Below are 20,709 nucleotides of genomic sequence, written 5' to 3'. Positions count from 1 at the left end.
TACTTGGTTTTCCAAAACTCTCACCAAAGTCTCGACGGACTCCAACGACCTGAAGACACGGTATGACTAAAGGAATGCATGTCGAACGCCCAAGAATCGATGCAGAAGCACGATCCTGAAAGTCAAAATGTGTACGACAAGTCCTTGAGAATAGTCGAATCACTTTGGATGGTCACTGTCTAATAGCCGCAGACAATCTATTTCTCGTTTTTTATGAGCTCGCAATTGCCGACTCTGATATTCGTCGATTTTATGTGAAGTTTATGTGTTTATATGGTTTCATGCTTATTTGTTAGCGTTTTGAGATATCACTGGTTTCGATTTAACACCTCTTGCTTCCACTGATCTCACAACACTCACTACATCACGCAGACAAATCGCTAAGTTGTGGACGACCTTATGCTATGTCATACGCTTATACTACACTACTCGCTATACTATTCGTGATCGCTATTTTTTAACGTGCACAGGCTTTGAATGATAGGTTTCTGTATTCTGACTGACTCTTGTGAATACGTATTTTATGTGCTTTCCGTGTTTCTGTGACTTACGTGCTTATATGCTTACCATGCCTATGTGCTTCTGTGATTCTGTGCCTATGTAACTATGTGATTAAGTAAGGGGCTGTTTGGTAGCCTCTGAATGGTCATTAAGAGGCTACCTCTTAATGGAACCATTAAGAATTTTACCAATGAGAAGGTAGAAGAATGTGACATGTGATGATTTACCATTCAGAGGTTACCTCATAATGTGACACCTGTGTCACTTCAACCATCAAACAAATACCAAACCAATGAAATATTGTATTTCATACTTGGGATTTGTATAAATATGTGTATCATTTGCACATATCAATTCTTGTTCGATTTCGGGCTCTAAATCGCTTTCTGGAAGGTTATACGCGCACTGATGCGTAAATATAACCAGTTTAATGCAACAAACACTCCGGAACAGTGACATAGGCTTAACATACCTTAAATAACCTTTACATAACTTAGAAATAAGTTTTGGAAGGTTTGGTGTGCCGAAATCAAGTTTATTCGCTTACAGGGACTAATTTCGACAAACTGCGAAAGTATGCCGATTCGTACTGTAACGAACATTCTGGAACTGGATCATAAGTTAAACATACCCTAAATATCCTTTACATAGCTTAGAAATAGGCTTTGAGGGATTCGGTATGCTAAAATAAACTTATTTGATCAAAAGAGACTAAAAGCGTCAAAAGTGCAAAAGTTTGCATTTTCGCGCATATCTTACGTCCTGAATATATCCGAACATCCAAAAATTTATGTAATAATTAAAATATTTTATTTTAGTGATTGGCATGATAAAATTCCATTCGTCGCTTCGTTCATTACGATTTCCGTCGTAATTAACCGAACAACGCAACCGTACGACCAAACGAACCGACATTCGAGATGTTTTTGAGCATATTTTAAGTTCCCTATACTTTAACTTTATTTTGGAGCCTTGAAATGGGGTTAACGGGGCTTAAAAGTGCAAAAAAATCAAGTTTTACAAGTGCAGGGACCATTTTTGAAATTTCTGGCAGATACATTGAACGTGGTCCATCTTTGAGATTTGATGGTTTTAACCCATGGTTTTGCAATACCATGGGCTGGTATTTAATGGTTTTTATGATACTATGGACTCATATTAGGGGCTCCCATGGTTTCATAAAACAAGGGGTGCACATGTACGGTCGAGATCGAAGCTCGTTTCACGATGAACGATCCTAACGGTCTTGGCATTCCTATATAATCCCCCACCCCTCATTTGTTCAAACCCACATTGATCTGATTTCATCTCTCTAAGTTGAAGTATTTACTTCATACCTGAGAGTAATCGGATCAAAACTTCCGTTCTTGGACCCGTTGTAAGTATTCTTTCGTTCTTTTACGTTTTAGCGTTAAAGTCAAACTCTATTTGACTTTCTGCATTGACCAGTTTATGGTCAACGCGAAGTTCGTTTAACTTCATAACGTGAGTGTAATCACAATGGTTATAGTACCTAGTGACTATACCTACTGATTACCACGTTATCTAGGCTTAGTGACGAGTCGTAGTTTCGGCCAAAATGCGTATTCTTGCGTATTTTGTAACCAAACTACTTTGGGGTATCAAAACCCTTTGTCTTGATACCAAACCTGTTTTCAAACCTCGTTAAACATGTTTTAACATGTTTAACTCGTCACTATTAGATTTGTGCTTATATAGGGTCGTAAAGGTAAGCGATCTAAACAATCGCTTATACTTTCGAACCCGACCCGTTTGGTCGATCATTAGGATCCGACCAAACACATTAGGTGACCATAGTTGTATAGGGAATAACCTTCCGAGGTTATACCTTATGGTCACGTCGTTTAAATAGTTGTATGATAGGTAGTTTATATGCCTTAGGAAAATTACCAAAATACCTTTTTTACGCATAAATTCATCTTAAGCATATGTAACCTAAGTTTTGACATCTAAACTGATTAGACAACTATATTAGACATGTTAAGGCATATTCTACTTATCATAGGACTAGTTAAGAGATCCGAACGCGTTTTACGCGAACGACGCGTTAGAGTAACGTAAGCTACCTAAACGAGTCGTAATGGGTCGTAAGCACTTAGGATAAGTTTCATTTTAGTATGTAGGCTTTGTTAAACCATATCATATGAGTTCCAATACTCATTTGGTTTACGAAACCTCATACTATCCAATCTCCCGATTTAGGTCCGGTTATTTATGTAGTTATTTATATAGGGTGTCGTTTGATTCCGTGATCCCTCTAGCTTTGCTTGGTTGTTGTTTAAGAATTCTAAGCACCCTCAAGTGAGTACATAGTCCCCTCTTTTACTGTTTTTCAAACATTTTGGGGTGAAACACATGTGCCTACTTGTTACTTTCATGCTTTCCATGTTTTCATATCATATACTTGCTATGTTCATTAGTACACTATTAGTACATGATTTCATTATGTTTTTGCTACGTATGTCCATTTAGTGCATACTTAGTACATTATGTTACTTTACATTTTATGCTATGTATGTCCATTTAGAGCATACTTAGTACAGTGTTTTACATTGCATCTCTGTTGCATATGTTCTCGTAACATATGGACACATTGTTTTACATTTCTACCTTGTATGTTCACTTAGGATACTAGGTACATTATTCTCATAAAACATGCTTACATTTGGTATGACATTTGGGTTGTTTAACGGGTCTTTATTACATTCATTAACACCGATCATGCCGCTCGGTAATAGGTAGTGATACCATAGGACTTGACAAATCCCGTTCCTAAAATCCTAGGTTTGTTTGGATGGATGGAATGACCGAATCCGAAAACATTCTTTTTTGATAACTTTTACTCTAAGGTTATCCTGCTGTCTCAAGGCTTGAATGTATGCGTTTAACATCCCGCATAAGTGTTTGTATCAGTAAAGCATGCATTTATTTTACAAAACGTGACTTTTGATTTATTCAAAATACTTTGTTTTGTACATTTTTACTTGTGGTTTAAGTAGTCTCATTTTACTTACCATACATAACTTTTGTTTACATATTACATGATTTACATTTAACTTGGGTTATACAATAACACTGGACTATTGGTTTAAACATGAACATTTTACTTTGATGGTTTGTTTAAGTGATTTAAGTAATGAGGCGTGTGTAATATGATAAAATCATGGTGGATACGCCGCTGGTACTTCCTATATATAAGTGCTTTTATAGTATTACATATCGTAGCGTTATTTAAACCATTTCAATATTTGACATATTACATTTTACACAAATGACATATTTTCACTAAACAATTGTTTACAAAACAACTTATTTTATACAAACTCATTTTTTTACTTGGTTATTCATTTAACCTTACATTACTCTTTTACATATCATCTACTTTATCATCGTTTTTCAAATGATTTATAAAACAAAACATTTTACAAGGATCATGACTAACTTTTGTTAAACATTTTTCTTTAAAACTTATAAGTCATGAATCCTAAATCAATAAACCTATGTATCTCACAGGAATTTTTATGCTAACGTACCTATTTTCACATGTGTTTCAGGAAATGATGCATAGGATTGATCAAGATACACATAGGCAGACTTGGGCCTTAGTGACATTAAAAGATGCAAGACTAATTAATTATGTTTTGTTTCCTTGTTGTTAAGACATTGTAACTCTTTTAATCAATAAAGCAAAATTTCAAATTTCCATGTGTTATGAAACAATGATTCTGTTACAACACTCCCCGACGTTTCTGCCACGCTTTGTTGTTTTACGTGGTCGGGGTGTGACAGAAGAGTTGGTATCAGAGCTCATGGTTATAGGGAATTAGATTATTAGTAATGCTTTGACCTAGTCTATAACCTTCCTAGGACCCTAACGCGAGTTTACTTGCGTTTAGTCATAAAACAATACCGTCACCTACCCTTAGGTGACAACCACAACAAGAACATAAATTTCAAAACCGCCTTAAAAACCAATCATCTGTTGTAGGATGATTGATTACTAGGTTTTGAACCCTCTAAGTTTTCAAAATATTGTCAAAGTTAGGGTCTTATAATGTGAACATGCGCAAACTGGAAGGATGAATGCATATACCCTGAGTTTTCTGTCTAAGGCTAGAGTGTTCGTACAAATCCGCAGTATCGGACCAGTCACTCTTACCTGGGAACTCTTGGGGTGAGTGTTCACTTATAGGCGAGCATGTCTTCAGTGATACATTAATATGACCCGTTTACTTTTATTAGTCACCGTCTCATTTGTTTGCCTTAGGTAACAAACAAATGACCGCAAATTCTATGCGTTGCCATTTTGTTTTGATTTTCCGCTAACATTTCACTTGTTTCTTCCTATGTCTTTCATTTTCTTCTAGAATGTCTCTTCCTCTCAGTAACGGTCAAATGTCCGAGCAAACAGCCAAATTTGCCCAGCAAATAGGCGAAGTGATTCTGAATTCTGTGGATTTAGGCATTGCCATGTCCCGTCTCAACAATGAAGCCACTCAAGAGTCACCAAAGGAAGCAGAAGTCAAGCCTGCACCAAAATCAAGGAAGCGTAAGGCTTCAAGCAAACCCGCAGCAGTTGCACCAAATCAAGCGGGACCTAGCCAAGTGGCGACGCCACCAGCTAGGAAGCGATACTTAGGAACTGCCCCATGGTGCAAACGATGCAACCGTCATCATTCAAACCTCATACCCTGCTTCAAATGTACCTACTGTGGACGGTGGGGACATTTGATTAACATATGCCGCTTTGCTATCCAAAACAAAGCTGCTATAAACCTTGCTGCTACCCAACTCCAAGTCAACCCTACTCAAGCCCGTTTTCCGTCTGGTACTTGCTACAACTATGGCGAGACGAGCCATTTCAGGAACAAATGCCCAAAGATTGTCAATGCAAATCTAACCCTTGGATGAGCATTTGGCGGATTAGAAGAAGCTGCTGCTTTAATAATTTGTATCTGTTACTTTTGTTTCTTTTGTTGAACTCGGAAACAATGTGATCAATTTATAAATAAATTGTTGTTCACAATTCTGATGTACAAGTGTAGTTACATGTGTGTATGGCATTTCTCTATGATACCTGCATCAAGGAACTATGTTCTTTTCAAACTAGTCTTGTGATTCTCCCTTTCAAGTGATCGCTCATGATTTCCTCGAAAAATTCTAAGTACTCGTTTCATTCTAAGCAACGAAGTACAGAAAATAAAGTGACATTATGAGTAATCGTGCTTTTGCACATCTGTGCCTTTGAATCGTTGGTTAGATAACTAAGGGTATTTTTCAAATCTCATACCCATTACGTTCTGATTTTTTTCAACATGCATAACATAAGTTTTCAAAACAACCTTCATGATTTCAAAAACATTTTATATATAGTTCGAAAACATTTTTAATATAGTGTATTTACTTAACATATCAAATGCATGATTTCAAAATCATTGTCTATGTTTTCAAAAACAACCTCCATGATTTCAAAAACATTGTCTATGTTTTCAAAAACAACCTCCATGATTTCAAAAACATTGTCTATGTTTTCAAAAACAACCTTCATGATTTCAAAATGTTTCATATAATTTGAAAACAATATTAATATAGTATAATTACTTATATCAAGTGCATGATTTCAAAAGCATCATTCATGTTTTCAAAAAACCTTATACATAACTTCAAAATTCATCTCGTATGATTTTAAAACATTTTTATAAATATACCTACCTAATACACATACTTATGATTTCAAAAGTATTATATATAAGATTTCAAAAACATTGAACACATTTTTTTAGAACCCCATGCATAGTTTTCAAAAATATTTTCCTCATACGTTGACTTAACCTTCAAATTCCGCTTCATATGTCGCCTTGGCATATCTAGCATCTCAACTTCATAAGCATTTCTACTTCATGTTTTGACTTAAGCACATCCAGTGCGAGGTTTCAAAACATCTTCAATTTCTAAAATCCATATGGGATCTTTTTATCTTCACAATTAGATCCTTGTGGATGATTATCATTCAAATCAGAGTCCTTCATTGGACTCCTTGTATGCCTTAATTCGAACATTTTTATTCCTTATAATCGAAATCGAATTTTCTTTTTAAAATCTGTCTATTTTATAGTTAGATTCTTGGAAATATTTAAAGTGCCAATAAAAAAATCCACGAATTGGATACCTGGTGTGCTTTAAATTCATGTGCAAAATTTACATAATGATAACAAGTTAAAGATCAAGATAAACAATTTTGTGGTTATGTGATTATGTGTTATGTGTTTTCTTTTGTGTTTTGGTTTACATTATCCAAATCCTCGTAGAATCTTTCATATCTTCATGTGAAAGATTCATAGTAGGATATCCAAAGGTACTACCCTAAATCCTTAATGGGCTTCTACGTAATCGTTAAGACCCTTGGATTATATAGTACCATTCCATAATTCAAAAGAGACCCCTTTGAGTGGTCTAAGTCAAAAGATTGATTCAGAATCTGGTTAAGAATGACATGTGGTGATATAGCCGAACAGACTCCTTGGTAATCTATTTAAATCATTTATTGATTTAAGTAAAAGGACCCTATGGTGGTCTAGTCACGCTCATCACAAGTTTGTTCATTTGGTTTTCCCCTACACATTATAAAATGCGCTGTGCGGACTATGCAAGGAATTATGTAATTATGGACGCGTACATAATTATGAAGTTCAGTGCACAGGAGCCCAGTAAGATTTATCATGTGCAAGAACCTATGGTGGCAACAATAACGAAACGTGAACAATGTAATGAAGGTATGGTGGACGCACCAATAACGCTTTATGTCACGGCCCCCGACCCGGTTTGACCCGTTTCAGGGGCCGCAGGACAGGAGTCCCGTGGTATTTAATTTAGGCGACAGCGGAAGTCTTTTTAAAAGAGGATCTTTTAATAATTTAAACTGCTCGGTTCATAACTTAGGGATAAATTCCCGAAATTTACAATAATGTGATTTCTCAGGGAAATCTTTATTTTCAAAACATGTTCATTTATTTATTTACATTGAGCCACTTTTCTAAGCTGGGAGTGCTCCACGGCACTTTTCTTTGCTCATACCAGATCACCTAAAACATGTTTGAAAAAGGTTTTGTCAGCGGGGAAATACTGAGTGAATCATTCAGTTTACTGAAAACGACACATTTGTTATAATCTACAGTATTAAGGGGAATTACAATGTTTTTGATATCAAACCAACTACCCACAGTATTTGTCACTCGACCATCCATTGGCTAGCCCATTTTGTGACTGTGGTCAGATCACCCCTTGGCCACCCGTTTGTCCAAGTGTGACGGGAAATAAGTAATGTATACAAAACCCCACATACCGGCTGTATTTTGGTGATTACATAGACTTAATCCCTGTAATTATAACTTTGGAAAATAACTTGGAGTTTTGTAAAACAGTTGATAAAATGACTCACAAACTGTGAGAAAAAGAGTTTATAAAAAGGGAATGACTCACATTGCAGATTTACGAGCAGAGTATAAGCTTTACTGATTAGCCTTTTAAACTAATTTAAATAACAATGCACATACAAACGGGATTAGTAACTAATTCAGCAGTTACGTCAATTCACGAGATTAAACCCTCACAACTATTATCAAGTGCGATACTTAACAATTCAATGGATTCACAACGAATGACAGAGCATAGTCCGAATTCGAACAGCACTCAAACATTCAAGTTGAAATCACAATGAATAACAAAGTACAAGCTCAATTTGAGCAGCACTCGGACAATCGTTGGATACTTATAATCGATCGGATGTTGAATCGTAATAGCGATCGAGTTATTACCCTGATTGCGGCAGCACCTCGTGATCGTGTGTGTGTGTTTTAGACTGATTTCGGAATAACTCAACGTTCACAGAAGGTTTGTGCAACGTTTTAACACTTTTGTTCTAATGCCAAGGTCGGCTATTTATAGCAAGTTTTGGGACTCCCTTACGGACCGTAAGCCTAACCCTTTACGGTCCGTAAGCTAAGCAGTCTAATTTATAGGCTGCCTAGCTCGGGACTAGCCTTGGTGAATCAAAACAATTGGCCAATCAGAAGTTTGCAACGTTTTATTTTAGATTATTATCAACTAGGGTTTGCCCCCCTCGAGTTTTAGGGGCCCTGATCCTAATTCCGATTATTCTGAAAATTTTAGGGCTAGTGCAGAATTACTTGGGTGTCTCAATTAGGGTTTCCTTATTGACTAATTATTGTCCTAACTGTTGATTTTAATGGCAGTTGTTACATCCTCCCCACCTTGAGAAAAATCTCGTCCTCGAGATTTACTGAAATAGATGAGGATACTTTCGCTTCATTTCTGATTCCAGTTCCCAAGTATACTCTAGTCCTCTCTTGGATTCCCATTTGACTTTTACTAGCACTAGTCGTTTGTGTTTGAGAAACTTAATCTTCCGATCTTCTATTTGTAGGGGTTTCTCTACGAATTTCAGCTTTTCATTTACCTCTATATCTTGAAGAGGTACTAGCAGGGATTCGTCTGATAAACATTTATTGAGATTGGATACATGAAACACATCATGTACTCCAGCTAACTCTTCTGGTAGTTGTAAACGATAAGCTACTGGTCCTATTCGTTGAATCACTGGGAATGGTCCAACATATCTGGGACTCAGTTTTCCTTTCTTACCGAATCGTACTACTCCTTTCCAAGGAGATACTTTTAATAGTACTTTGTCTCCGACTTGGAATTCTAACGGCTTGCGGCGATTGTCTGCATAGCTCTTCTGACGATCTCTAGCAGTCTTCAGTCTTTCCTTGATTTGCGATATCTTGTCAGTAGTTTCTTGCACAATCTCTGGACCCGATAACTGACTTTCTCCTATCTCTGCCCAACATACGGGAGTTCTGCACTTACGTCCATACAGTGCTTCGAATGGAGCAGCTTCGATGCTTGAATGATAACTATTGTTATAGGAGAATTCAATTAATGGTAAATGGCTATCCCAATTACCTCCAAAGTCAATTACACATGCTCGGAGCATGTCTTCCAGGGTTTGTATTGTCCTTTCACTTTGTCCGTCTGTTTGAGGATGATATGCAGTACTTAAATTGAGTCGAGTTCCCATTGCTTCTTGGAAACTTGTCCAGAAACGGGAAGTAAAACGACTATCTCTATCCGATACAACGGAGAGTGGGACTCCATGTAAGGATACTACTTCATCTACATACAACTTGGCTAACCTTTCCATGCTAAAGGTTTCCTTCATTGGTAGAAAATGAGCTGATTTGGTTAATCAATCCACAATTACCCAAATAGCATCATTGCCTTTCCTGGTTTTGGGTAACTTAGTAACAAAATCCATTGTTATGAGTTCCCATTTCCATACAAGCATTTCTAACTGTTGTAGTAGTCCTGAAGGTTTCTGATGTTCGGCTTTAACTTGTGAACAGGTTAGACACTTAGATACGTATTTGGCTATATCCTTTTTCATTCCTATCCACCAAAAATTATTTCTTAAGTCTTGGTACATCATATTGTTTCCTGGATGTATAGTATACCTAGATTTATGAGATTCTTCTAAAATCTTATTTCTTAATTCTCCTTGCTTAGGTACCCAAATTCGTTTCTTGTGGAATCTCCAAATTCCATCTTTTCCTTGTTCTAATTCCTTTAGGTAACCTTTCATTCCTTCGGCATCATCCTTGATTGTCGTTCCCTGGACTTCTTTTATTTGTTCCATTAAATCTAATTGTAGATTTAACCTAAGAGCACGGACTCGCTTTTGCTTTTCATGATACTTACGACTTAAGGCGTCTGCGACTACGTTTGCCTTTCCTTCGTGATACTGAATATCACAGTCGTAATCACTTAAGATTTCCATCCACCTTCTTTGCCTGATATTTAACTCTTTTTGCCCAAATATATACCTTAAACTCTTATGGTCCGTATAGATAGTAAACTTACTTCCATACAGATAATGTCTCCAAATTTTAAGAGCAAAAATTATAGCTCCTAGTTCTAGGTCATGAGTCGTATAATTTTCTTCGTGCTTTTTCAATTGCCTAGAGGCATACGCAATTACCTTTTTGCGTTGCATCAACACACATCCATATCCTAATTTTGAAGCATCACAGTATACTTCAAAATCATCAGTTCCTTCGGGTAAAGCTAAAATTGGAGCATTTGTCAATTTGTGCTTTAGAATCCTAAAAGCTTCCTCTTGTCTACATCCCCATTCAAACTTAATGGCTTTACAGGTTAGTTAGTTAAAGGTACAGCTATCCTAGAGAAATCTTTAATAAATCGTCTATAATATCCGGCTAATCCTAGAAAACTTCTAACTTCCATAGCCGTTCGTGGAACTTTCCAATTCGTGATTGCTTCTATTTTAGCAGGATCTACGTGAATTCCTTCGTGATTCACCATATGACCTAAAAATTGCACTTCTTGTAGCCAGAATTCACACTTCGAGAATTTGGCATAAAGCTTTTCCTTTCTTAACAATGTTAAGAGTGCATGCAAGTGCTCACAATGTTCCTCCTGACTTTTGGAATAAATGAGTATATCGTCAATGAACACGATTACAAATTTGTCCAAGTATGGTTTACAGATTCTATTCATCATGTCCATAAATGCAGCTGGAGCGTTTGTTAATCCAAAGGGCATGACTGTAAACTCATAATGACCATACCTAGTTCTGAAAGCGGTTTTAGGTATGTCTTCTTCTTGCACTTTCAGCTGGTGATATCCAGATCTTAAATCTATCTTAGAAAAATACCTAGCTCCTTGCAATTGATCAAAAAGATCATCAATCCTAGGTAATGGGTATCGGTTCTTAATTGTAACTTTATTCAATTCCCTATAATCGATACACATTCTCATTGATCCATCTTTCTTTTTCACAAATAACACTAGTGCACCCCAAGGGGATGAACTAGGTTGTATGAATCCTTTGCTTAGTACTTCATCTAATTGCTTTTTCAATTCTAGCATTTCAGTAGGTGCTAATCGATAAGGTGTCTTAGCTATTGGTGTAGTACCTGGAATTAAATGAATTCTAAATTCTACTTCCCTATCAGGTGGTAACCCAGGTAATTCTTCTGGAAAAATATCTAGGTATTCTGAAACTATAGGGATGTCCTGGAGTTCCTTACTTTTAGTGTTAATGATTACAGAAATCATATACACCATTTCTTGTTTCCTTGAATAACTAGCCAATTTCATTACTGAAATGAATTTTAGTGGCTTTCGAGGTCTGTCTCCTGCAATTAGAATTACTTCTCCTGTGGGGGTACGGATTTCTACAGAATTCTTTTCACACAGGATTCGAGCATGGTTGGCTATCAACCAATCCATTCCTAATACCACATCGAATCCGGCTAAATTCATAGGTAACAGGTTTGCAGAAAACTTATGACCTAACAATTCTATCTTTACTTCTTGCAAAACCTTGTCTATGTTGGCAGAATTTCCATCTGCCGTTTCGACTCTATAAATCTGCCTAAGGGTATTTAAAGGTAAGTTAAGAGCTTGGTAGAATGCAGTATTAATGAAACTTTGGTTTGCACCAGAATCAAATAATACTTTTGCATAGACGTTATGCACTAAGAACGTACCCGCTATCACGTCTGGAATGAGTTCGGCTTCTTGAGTGGTTAGCTGGAATGATCGTGCATTTTTCTTAGTAGTTCCTTCAGTCGTTTTAGCTCTACTGTCTGCTGGTTTAGCTAACTTAGGACATTCAGATTGGAAGTGTCCCGTTTCTCTGCAGTTATAACAGATTCTTGTTTTCCTTCTGCAATCTTGTTCCCGATGTCCTTTCGCCTTGCAGAAGTTGCAAAATATATTGCACTGTCCATAGTGTTTCTTTTTGCAATTTCTGTAGAAAGGAGGTGACAAGGATTGCCTTGTTCCCCTCTTTTTGAACTTATTGTTACTATTACCCATGCGAAATCCTTGGGTAATCTTCTGAGCCAATTCCTTCTTGCGATCTTCTTCTCTGGTGCGGACTAGTTCATCGGTTAAGGTATTAGTTAACTCCACAGCATCGTCAATCGTGCGTGGTCTCGCAGCTTTAACGATGTTACGGATTTCTCCAATTAATCCCCAAATATAACGGGAAATAAGTACCGGTTCTGGAGAAGCCAGGGAAGGTACCACTCTCGCATATTCGAAGAATGTTGAAGTATATCCTCGACAATCTGCACCTAACATACGATGACTCAGGAACTTATTTGCCATTAGTTCCTTCTCGTATTCGGGACAGAATTTTCTTTCTACAAGACTCTTAAATTCTTCCCAATTCATCGCATAGGCCACCCTTCTTCCTTTTGCTTGTAACACCGTGTTCCACCATTCTAGCGCCCCTTCTTTGAACAAGTTTGATGCATACATCACTTGATCTTCTTCAGCACATTTACTTATTGCAATTACTGCCTCGGTTTTCTCTAACCAACGCAGTGTTGCAGTTGCCCCTTCATTACCTGCAAATTCCGCGGGTTTACAGGCAAGAAATTCTTTGTAAGTGTAACCAGATGTTGCAGCTTTCATTCTTTTAGGGAGTAGGGCCTGTTGCGGATCAAGATCGTGATGATTGCCGCCTCCATTTATGTTGTTACTGTCGTTATCTTCCGGAATACGTTTACTAGGAATTCATTGTGGTTCGGCAGGTTTCTGAACAGCAGCCACGATTTCGGGAATAGCATTGGCTATCCCTTGAGCAATAAAGTGTTCAATATCTTGTCTAGTTATATATTGATCTTCTTGATTTTCCTCGGATTGATTTACTTCATTAACTGGTTCACTATTAACGTTTTCCATCTGTTAATTAGTATTAATAGAAATTATTAGTGCCTAATTATTGATAACATCACAGATAAACACATAGATCAGTATAACATGCAAGCATAGTCAAAATTGTCGATGCCTCGACTTCTGTTTTTGTCTTATGTATTATACCTGCTTCAATACACACTTTTATCTTATAGTGTTTTATTGCCCATTTTACAGAATCAGTTTTACTATATTAGTTATAATACAAACAAACTTCTCCAAACCCCTCCTATCTTCTGGTTCACTGGCAGTTTCAGTAACGACGCTCCCTCTCGTCGTACTTCCAAGAAATCTGCTCCCCCATTTCACGGATCCTATTCCCGGTGCCTATCAGTTCTTCACCAAACTGACGTAGTTCAGCTAAATTTTCATAGCTCATTGGCGGATTAGGGATAGGTTCTTGATCAAACTGTGGGAGAAAACTATAGGGACTATTGACTATATTTTGGAATTGCCAGTCATTGGTCCACCATTCCTCCATTTGGCCTAATGGTCGGGTGTGAACTAGTGGGTCTGGAATAGCTGGTCCTAGGTTTATTGGGAATTGGGCTGTAGCAGGATAAGAGAAGAGATTATAATTAATAGGCTCTAAAACATCACAATTATCCAGTAGGCGGTCTATTTCGTCCTGGAATGTGATTTCCTCAGACTGTTTAGAGCTTTCTCTGATCTCTATTCCCTTTTGCTTTAGGTTTATCCCTATTTCTGCTGGCTTGGAACTTTCTCCGGTTTCTATTTCTTTTCCCTTGCTCACACTAACATGATTTTCTATTTTAGGGATTCTCCTAGGTTTCCTTCTGCGCACCTTTCGCCACCCTACATATCTTCTCTTCTTTTTAGGTTTTGCTTTTTCCAGCGGTGGAGCTTGGAATTCTAGCGGTTCCTCTATGTTAGCAATGTAACCAGTGAAGTTGTGGGAGACTTCAATTGGCACAGGATAGAGGTTGAGGTTCTGAAATGCTTCCGACATCTCATTCATGCTGTACGGCATATATGAAAATGCACAAAATGTTAAGTTAAAACTTTGGAACAAAGGTTAACAAATAAACATTTTTATTGCATACCAATTTGTACAACATAACAGCAAATAGAACACACTCAGATCTATTTATTTATTTACTGGGAAGTACTTATTTCTAGATTTAGAGTTTAAAGATTTGCATTTTCTGCTACAGTAGCGAGCAGATACAGATTTGCCCATTTTTCATCTAAGTTATTTTCCCCTGGTGGATTATTGCTAATTTCCTGAATTTCTGGGTTAAACCTCACTCTCTTGGTTCGGGGTTTCTTTTTCTCTTGACCTTTTCTAAGGATTGAATTCCTTTTCTCCGGTGTAAGTGGGTTTTCATAATTTGCCTTACGGACAAAGATTCCATCTTCTAAATTGGTGGGAGATTTGGAGGAAGAGGTTCCCTGTTCTTTAGGTGTACTATCTAATTTGCGGTAGATAGCAGAAATCTTTTGTTTACCCATACTGTAATTTTAACAATTAATCAGTTAATACACATATATTCACAGAATGACAAATAAATATTTTCCTAATTGTAATAGGTTTAAATCAATTAGAACAGTGAGCTTAATCAGTAAGCTTAAAACAGTGGCTCTGATACCACCTTTTCCTGTCACGGCCCCCGACCCGGTTTGACCCGTTTCAGGGGCCGCGGGACAGGAATCCCGTGGTATTTAATTTAGGCGACAGTGGAAGTCTTTTTAAAACAGGATCTTTTAATAATTTAAACTGCTCGGTTCATAACTTAGGGATAAATTCCCGAAATTTACAATAATGTGATTTCTCAGGGAAATCTTTATTTTCAAAACATGTTCATTTATTTATTTACATTGAGCCACTTTTCTAAGCTGGGAGTGCTCCACGGCACTTTTCTTTGCTCATACCAGATCACCTGAAACATGTTTGAAAAAGGTTATGTCAGCGGGGAAATACTGAGTGAATCATTCAGTTTACTGAAAACGACACATTTGTTATAATCTACAGTATTAAGGGGAATTACAATGTTTCTGATATCAAACCAACTACCCATAGTATTTGTCACTCGACCATCCATTGGCTCGCCCATTTGTCCAATGGTGTCTGTGACTGTGGTCAGATCACCCCTTGGCCACCCGTTTGTCCAAGTGTGACGGGAAATAAGTAATGTATACAAAACCCCACATACCGGCTGTATTTTGGTGATTACATAGACTTAATCCCTGTAATTATAACTTTGGAAAATAACTTGGAGTTTTGTAAAACAGTTGATAAAATGACTCACAAACTGTGAGAAAAGAGTTTATAAAAAGGGAATGACTCACATTGCAGATTTACGAGCAGAGTATAAGCTTTACTGATTAGCCTTTTAACCTAATTTAAATAACAATGCACATACAAACGGGATTAGTAACTAATTCAGCAGTTACGTCAATTCACGAGATTAAACCCTCACAACTATTATCAAGTGCGATACTTAACAATTCAATGGATTCACAACGAATGACAGAGCATAGTGCGAATTCGAACAGCACTCAAACATTCAAGTTGAAATCACAATGAATAACAAAGTACAAGCTCAATTTGAGCAGCACTCGGACAATCGTTCGATAGTTATAATCGATCGGATGTTGAATCGTAATAGCGATCGAGTTATTACCCTGATTGCGGCAGCACCTCGTGATCGTGTGTGTGTGTGTTTTAGACTGATTTCGGAATAACTCAACGTTCACAGAAGGTTTGTGCAACGTTTTAACACTTTTGTTCTAATGCCAAGGTCGGCTATTTATAGCAAGTTTTGGGACTCCCTTACGGACCGTAAGCCTAACCCTTTACGGTCCGTAAGCTAAGCAGTCTAATTTATAGGCTGCCTAGCTCGGGACTAGCCTTGGTGAATCAAAACAATTGGCCAATCAGAAGTTTGCAACGTTTTATTTTAGATTATTATCAACTAGGGTTTGCCCCCCTCGAGTTTTAGGGGCCCTGATCCTAATTCCGATTATTCTGAAAATTTTAGGGCTAGTGCAGAATTACTTGGGTGTCTCAATTAGGGTTTCCTTATTGACTAATTATTGTCCTAACTGTTGATTTTAATGGCAGTTGTTACATCCTCCCCACCTTGAGAAAAATCTCGTCCTCGAGATTTACTGAAATAGATGAGGGTACTTTCGCTTCATTTCTGATTCCAGTTCCCAAATATACTCTGGTCCTCTCTTGGATTCCCATTTGACTTTTACTAGCACTAGTCGTTTGTGTTTGAGAAACTTAATCTTCAGATCTTCTCTTTGTAGGGGTTTCTCTACGAATTTCAGCTTTTCATTTACCTCTATATCTTGAAGAGGTACTACCAGGGATTCGTCTGATAAACATTTCTTGAGATTGGATACATGAAACACATCATGTACTCCAGCTAACTCTTCTGGTAGTTGTAAACGATAAGCTACTGGTCCTATTCGTTGAATCACTGGGAATGGTCCAACATATTTGGGACTCAGTTTTCCTTTCTTACCGAATCGTACTACTCCTTTCCAAGGGGATACTTTTAATAGTACTTTGTCTCCGACTTGGAATTCTAACGGCTTGCGGCGATTGTCTGCATAGCTCTTCTGACGATCTCTAGCAGTCTTCAGTCTTTCCTTGATTTGCGATATCTTGTCAGTAGTTTCTTGCACAATCTCTCGACCCGATAACTGACTTTCTCCTATCTCTGCCCAACATACGGGAGTTCTGCACTTACGTCCATACAGTGCTACGAATAGAGCAGCTTCGATGCTTGAATGATAACTATTGTTATAGGAGAATTCAATTAATGGTAAATGGCTATCCCAATTACCACCAAAGTCAATTACACATGCTCGGAGCATGTCTTCCAGGGTTTGTATTGTCCTTTCACTTTGTCCGTCTATTTGAGGATGATATGCAGTACTTAAATTGAGTCGAGTTCCCATTGCTTCCAGGGTTTGTATTGTCCTTTCACTTTGTCCGAGATGTTTTTGAGCATATTTTAAGTTCCCTATACTGTAAATTTATTTTGGAGCCTTGAAATGGGGTTAACGGGGCTTAAAAGTGCAAAAAAATCAAGTTTTACAAGTACAGGGACCATTTTTGAAATTTCTGGCAGGTACATTGAACTTGGTCCATTTTTGAGATTTGATGGTTTTAACCCATGGTTTTGCAATACCATGGGCTGGTATTTAATGATTTTTATGATACTATGGACTTATATTAGGGGCTCCCTGATGACTATCGTCAGGGTCATGCAAAAACCTAATTAAACTAAATAGATAGCGTAAGTAGGGTATCGTATCCACGGGGAATATGTGGTTTGTGTTTAGTTAAATTATTTAATTAACTACTGCTAATCTAGAATTGGGGTTTTGATTGATTTGAAAGAAACAAAAAAAAAAACTAACTACAAGAAAAGATATCAGATTTATAAAATGTAACTTCCTCCAAACTTCAGGTTCTAGGTTTCATAAAACTCAGTTTACTCAGTTAATTAGCCATCACATAGACATGATGTTGGAAAGTTGATTAATTTAATATGGTAATCAAAAATAGGTCTTTGTCATCAGATCTTTTACAGTTTGATTAACCCTATTTACTAGTGTGAGTCAACCTACTCTATGTCACCCAACAAGTTACTAGGTTTTATCATCAACCGAACAAGTTGTAAAGCAAGAACTCAAAACACATGCAAATAGTTCAAAGAAACCAACACATCAATGTATTCATACAACTTTATCAAGGTCAAAAATACATCCAAACCTGAGTATAAACTGAATAAAGTAAAAACCTATCTGAACCGGCCGTCTGGAGGAAGCCACGAGAGAGCCTAGCCGCTCATGGTTGTCTTCACCGCCTCAGTTGTCATCCCGAATTAGTTAGACATCATAGAGTAGCTTGGAAGATGTGAGAATATTAAAGTCGGTCCCTTTCTTCAGCCAAAACTTGCGAAAACCCCCCAATCTCTCTCAAATCTGCCTTCCGAGTTATATTTTGCGATCAATTCCTTTTATTTCCAATATCACCACCGACTTAGTATCATGGGCCTCAATACCATTTAATTTACTAAACTGAATGAGCCAATCTTTGTTTAGACCTTTATCTCGTTTCCTTTATTCTATTGATGGGCCATGTAATTTAACACAAGCTCTTGGTCACATAATTGACTTTATTACCCCACATCACGTTTCGTATCCTGTCATGCAAATTCACAGCTATTAATATTTTACCATAAAAACCAATTTAAGTATATTAATTGCATTCATTTATTTTTCTCACATGAACCTACGTAAACTCCCACTAATCCCTTTAAATGTTTCTAATAAACATTTATTAAATATACTTTATCATTATAGCATATTTATATTCATAACCCACAAGATATAAGAACTGTTTATATAGTATCTTTTGTGACAATGGGGTGACAATGATCCTGTGCCGACAGTCACCGAACAAATGAAAGAGGTAATTGCCGTAGATTGTAAATAATATCAATTAAAGTGTGCCTAAAATGCACCGATCAAATCCCCACACTTATCTTTTTTCGTCCCGAAAAAATTATTTGCAATGGAATCACAATCAGAAACATTGACACTTAATATATTTGATTATTTTATTAACATGCCAAACTATACGTTAACCAAGATTGCAGGTATATGGTCCACCTAAACCCAAACGCCAGCTTCCAAGCCCTTATTCACAATCCATTTAAGTTCAAGTAATTATAGTTATATACGGATCTCACACTCAGAAGACTACAACGCCACCTAATCCCGTCTCAAGCTTATAAGGTTAAAAGATTTATAATCTACCGCCTTATATAAAAAACTCTTATATTATTCCGATTAAACTTTATGATGGATAGATGGATGATATTGCGAGCTTACATGCTTTTGTATACGATCAGTTCAGCGGACATACGCCACACGAGTCACCATCCCCATGGTTAATGTCATACACTTCACATATTTTTTATTTTATTATTTTTTTACATGTGCTCAAAATGGATGGATGGAATATTTTTTTAGGCGCCACACTGTTTCGGATTTGTTTTCACAAAAAGAAACAGGCGTGCCAGTTTAATCGAAAAAACTTATAAGTTTTTTACTTATGACGTACCTCTTATACTTTACACAGTTTCAGTTTTACCATAGCTCCTAAGGTGAGAACCCAGAAGATTCCTAATTTAAAGTATATTATATCATTCCTAAGAAATCTTTCAGCTGGCTGTGCCTACCCACATATCCTAAGTTAGAAGCATGACCAGCTGTTTATTATCTCATATATATAATAATCAAATGCCAACGATCCGATTATACCTATCATCTTCCATTTTTTTTTGCAAAAAAACTTTATGGGACATTTTCTAATTTTTCATTTTTTTTTTATATTTACGACACGACACTAAGACACAACTAGACGGTAGTTTCCCCTCCCCACACTTAATTCTTTCATTGTCCTCAATGGAACGAGAAACAATTTACGACACAACTACTAATATAAATAAATATACGAAGATAAATGGAACAGACTCCCCTGATTTGGCGCGGTTGAATTCCTATGAGACTTGTTCCACCGCAACCGTATAGCATTTCATTCGCGGCTGCTTCAACACGGGACGCTTGTCTGGAATCGTTCGAATCACTTTCGTCCAAATGGAGATTGAGTATGGACAAAAGCGATCGACCTTCAAAATAAAACTCACAAGCTTCCAAACAGGTTAAACGGGTTAGTAACAAAGAGACACGAGCAAAAACCGGTTCGACAAGCAACCAAACCTCCTTAGACTTCCCCACGCTTGTCCGGTTCATACACAAAAAACACAAAAACACAAAAACAAATGAAATAAAAACAAAACCTGGGTTGCCTCCCAAGAAGCGCTAAGTTTTAGATGTTCAGCCAGATCGCACCTGATATGTGCTACGGTGGTCTCAATGCACACTTACCCAATGTATTTCCAATGAATGCCCGGAAATTTACATGCCATCTCCATAAGCTCCTCGGTATAACTGGCATGTTTAGAAAGCACCTGCGGGTTTCGCTGATCCACTTCACGAGATATACGCCGATATCTTGTAGCTTCGCCCTTTTCATCTTCTTCTTCGAACCCTCTTCCCCACACTTGTTAATTGGAATGATTGATATGGGAAGAGGTTTGGTACACACATTCATCTCATCAGACTGCTTTGCCTCATCATCCTCACACACCATCTGATCCACCAGTGACTCTTCATCAGATAAAGAATTCATTGATGTCGTATTATCCTCCACAATCTCCTCCTCCATGTGAGAATAATCTCTAATACCATCAGGTAATGGTGAGAGACGCTCTTCTATTTCTATCTTCATTTTTAATGTCTGACACTTGGAAACTAGAAAGCTGATTGGAT

The sequence above is a fragment of the Helianthus annuus genome, chromosome 9 (assembly GCF_002127325.2).
Source record: "Helianthus annuus cultivar XRQ/B chromosome 9, HanXRQr2.0-SUNRISE, whole genome shotgun sequence".
Lineage (NCBI taxonomy): Eukaryota > Viridiplantae > Streptophyta > Magnoliopsida > Asterales > Asteraceae > Helianthus > Helianthus annuus.
Note: the sequence above shows the minus strand (reverse complement) of the source record.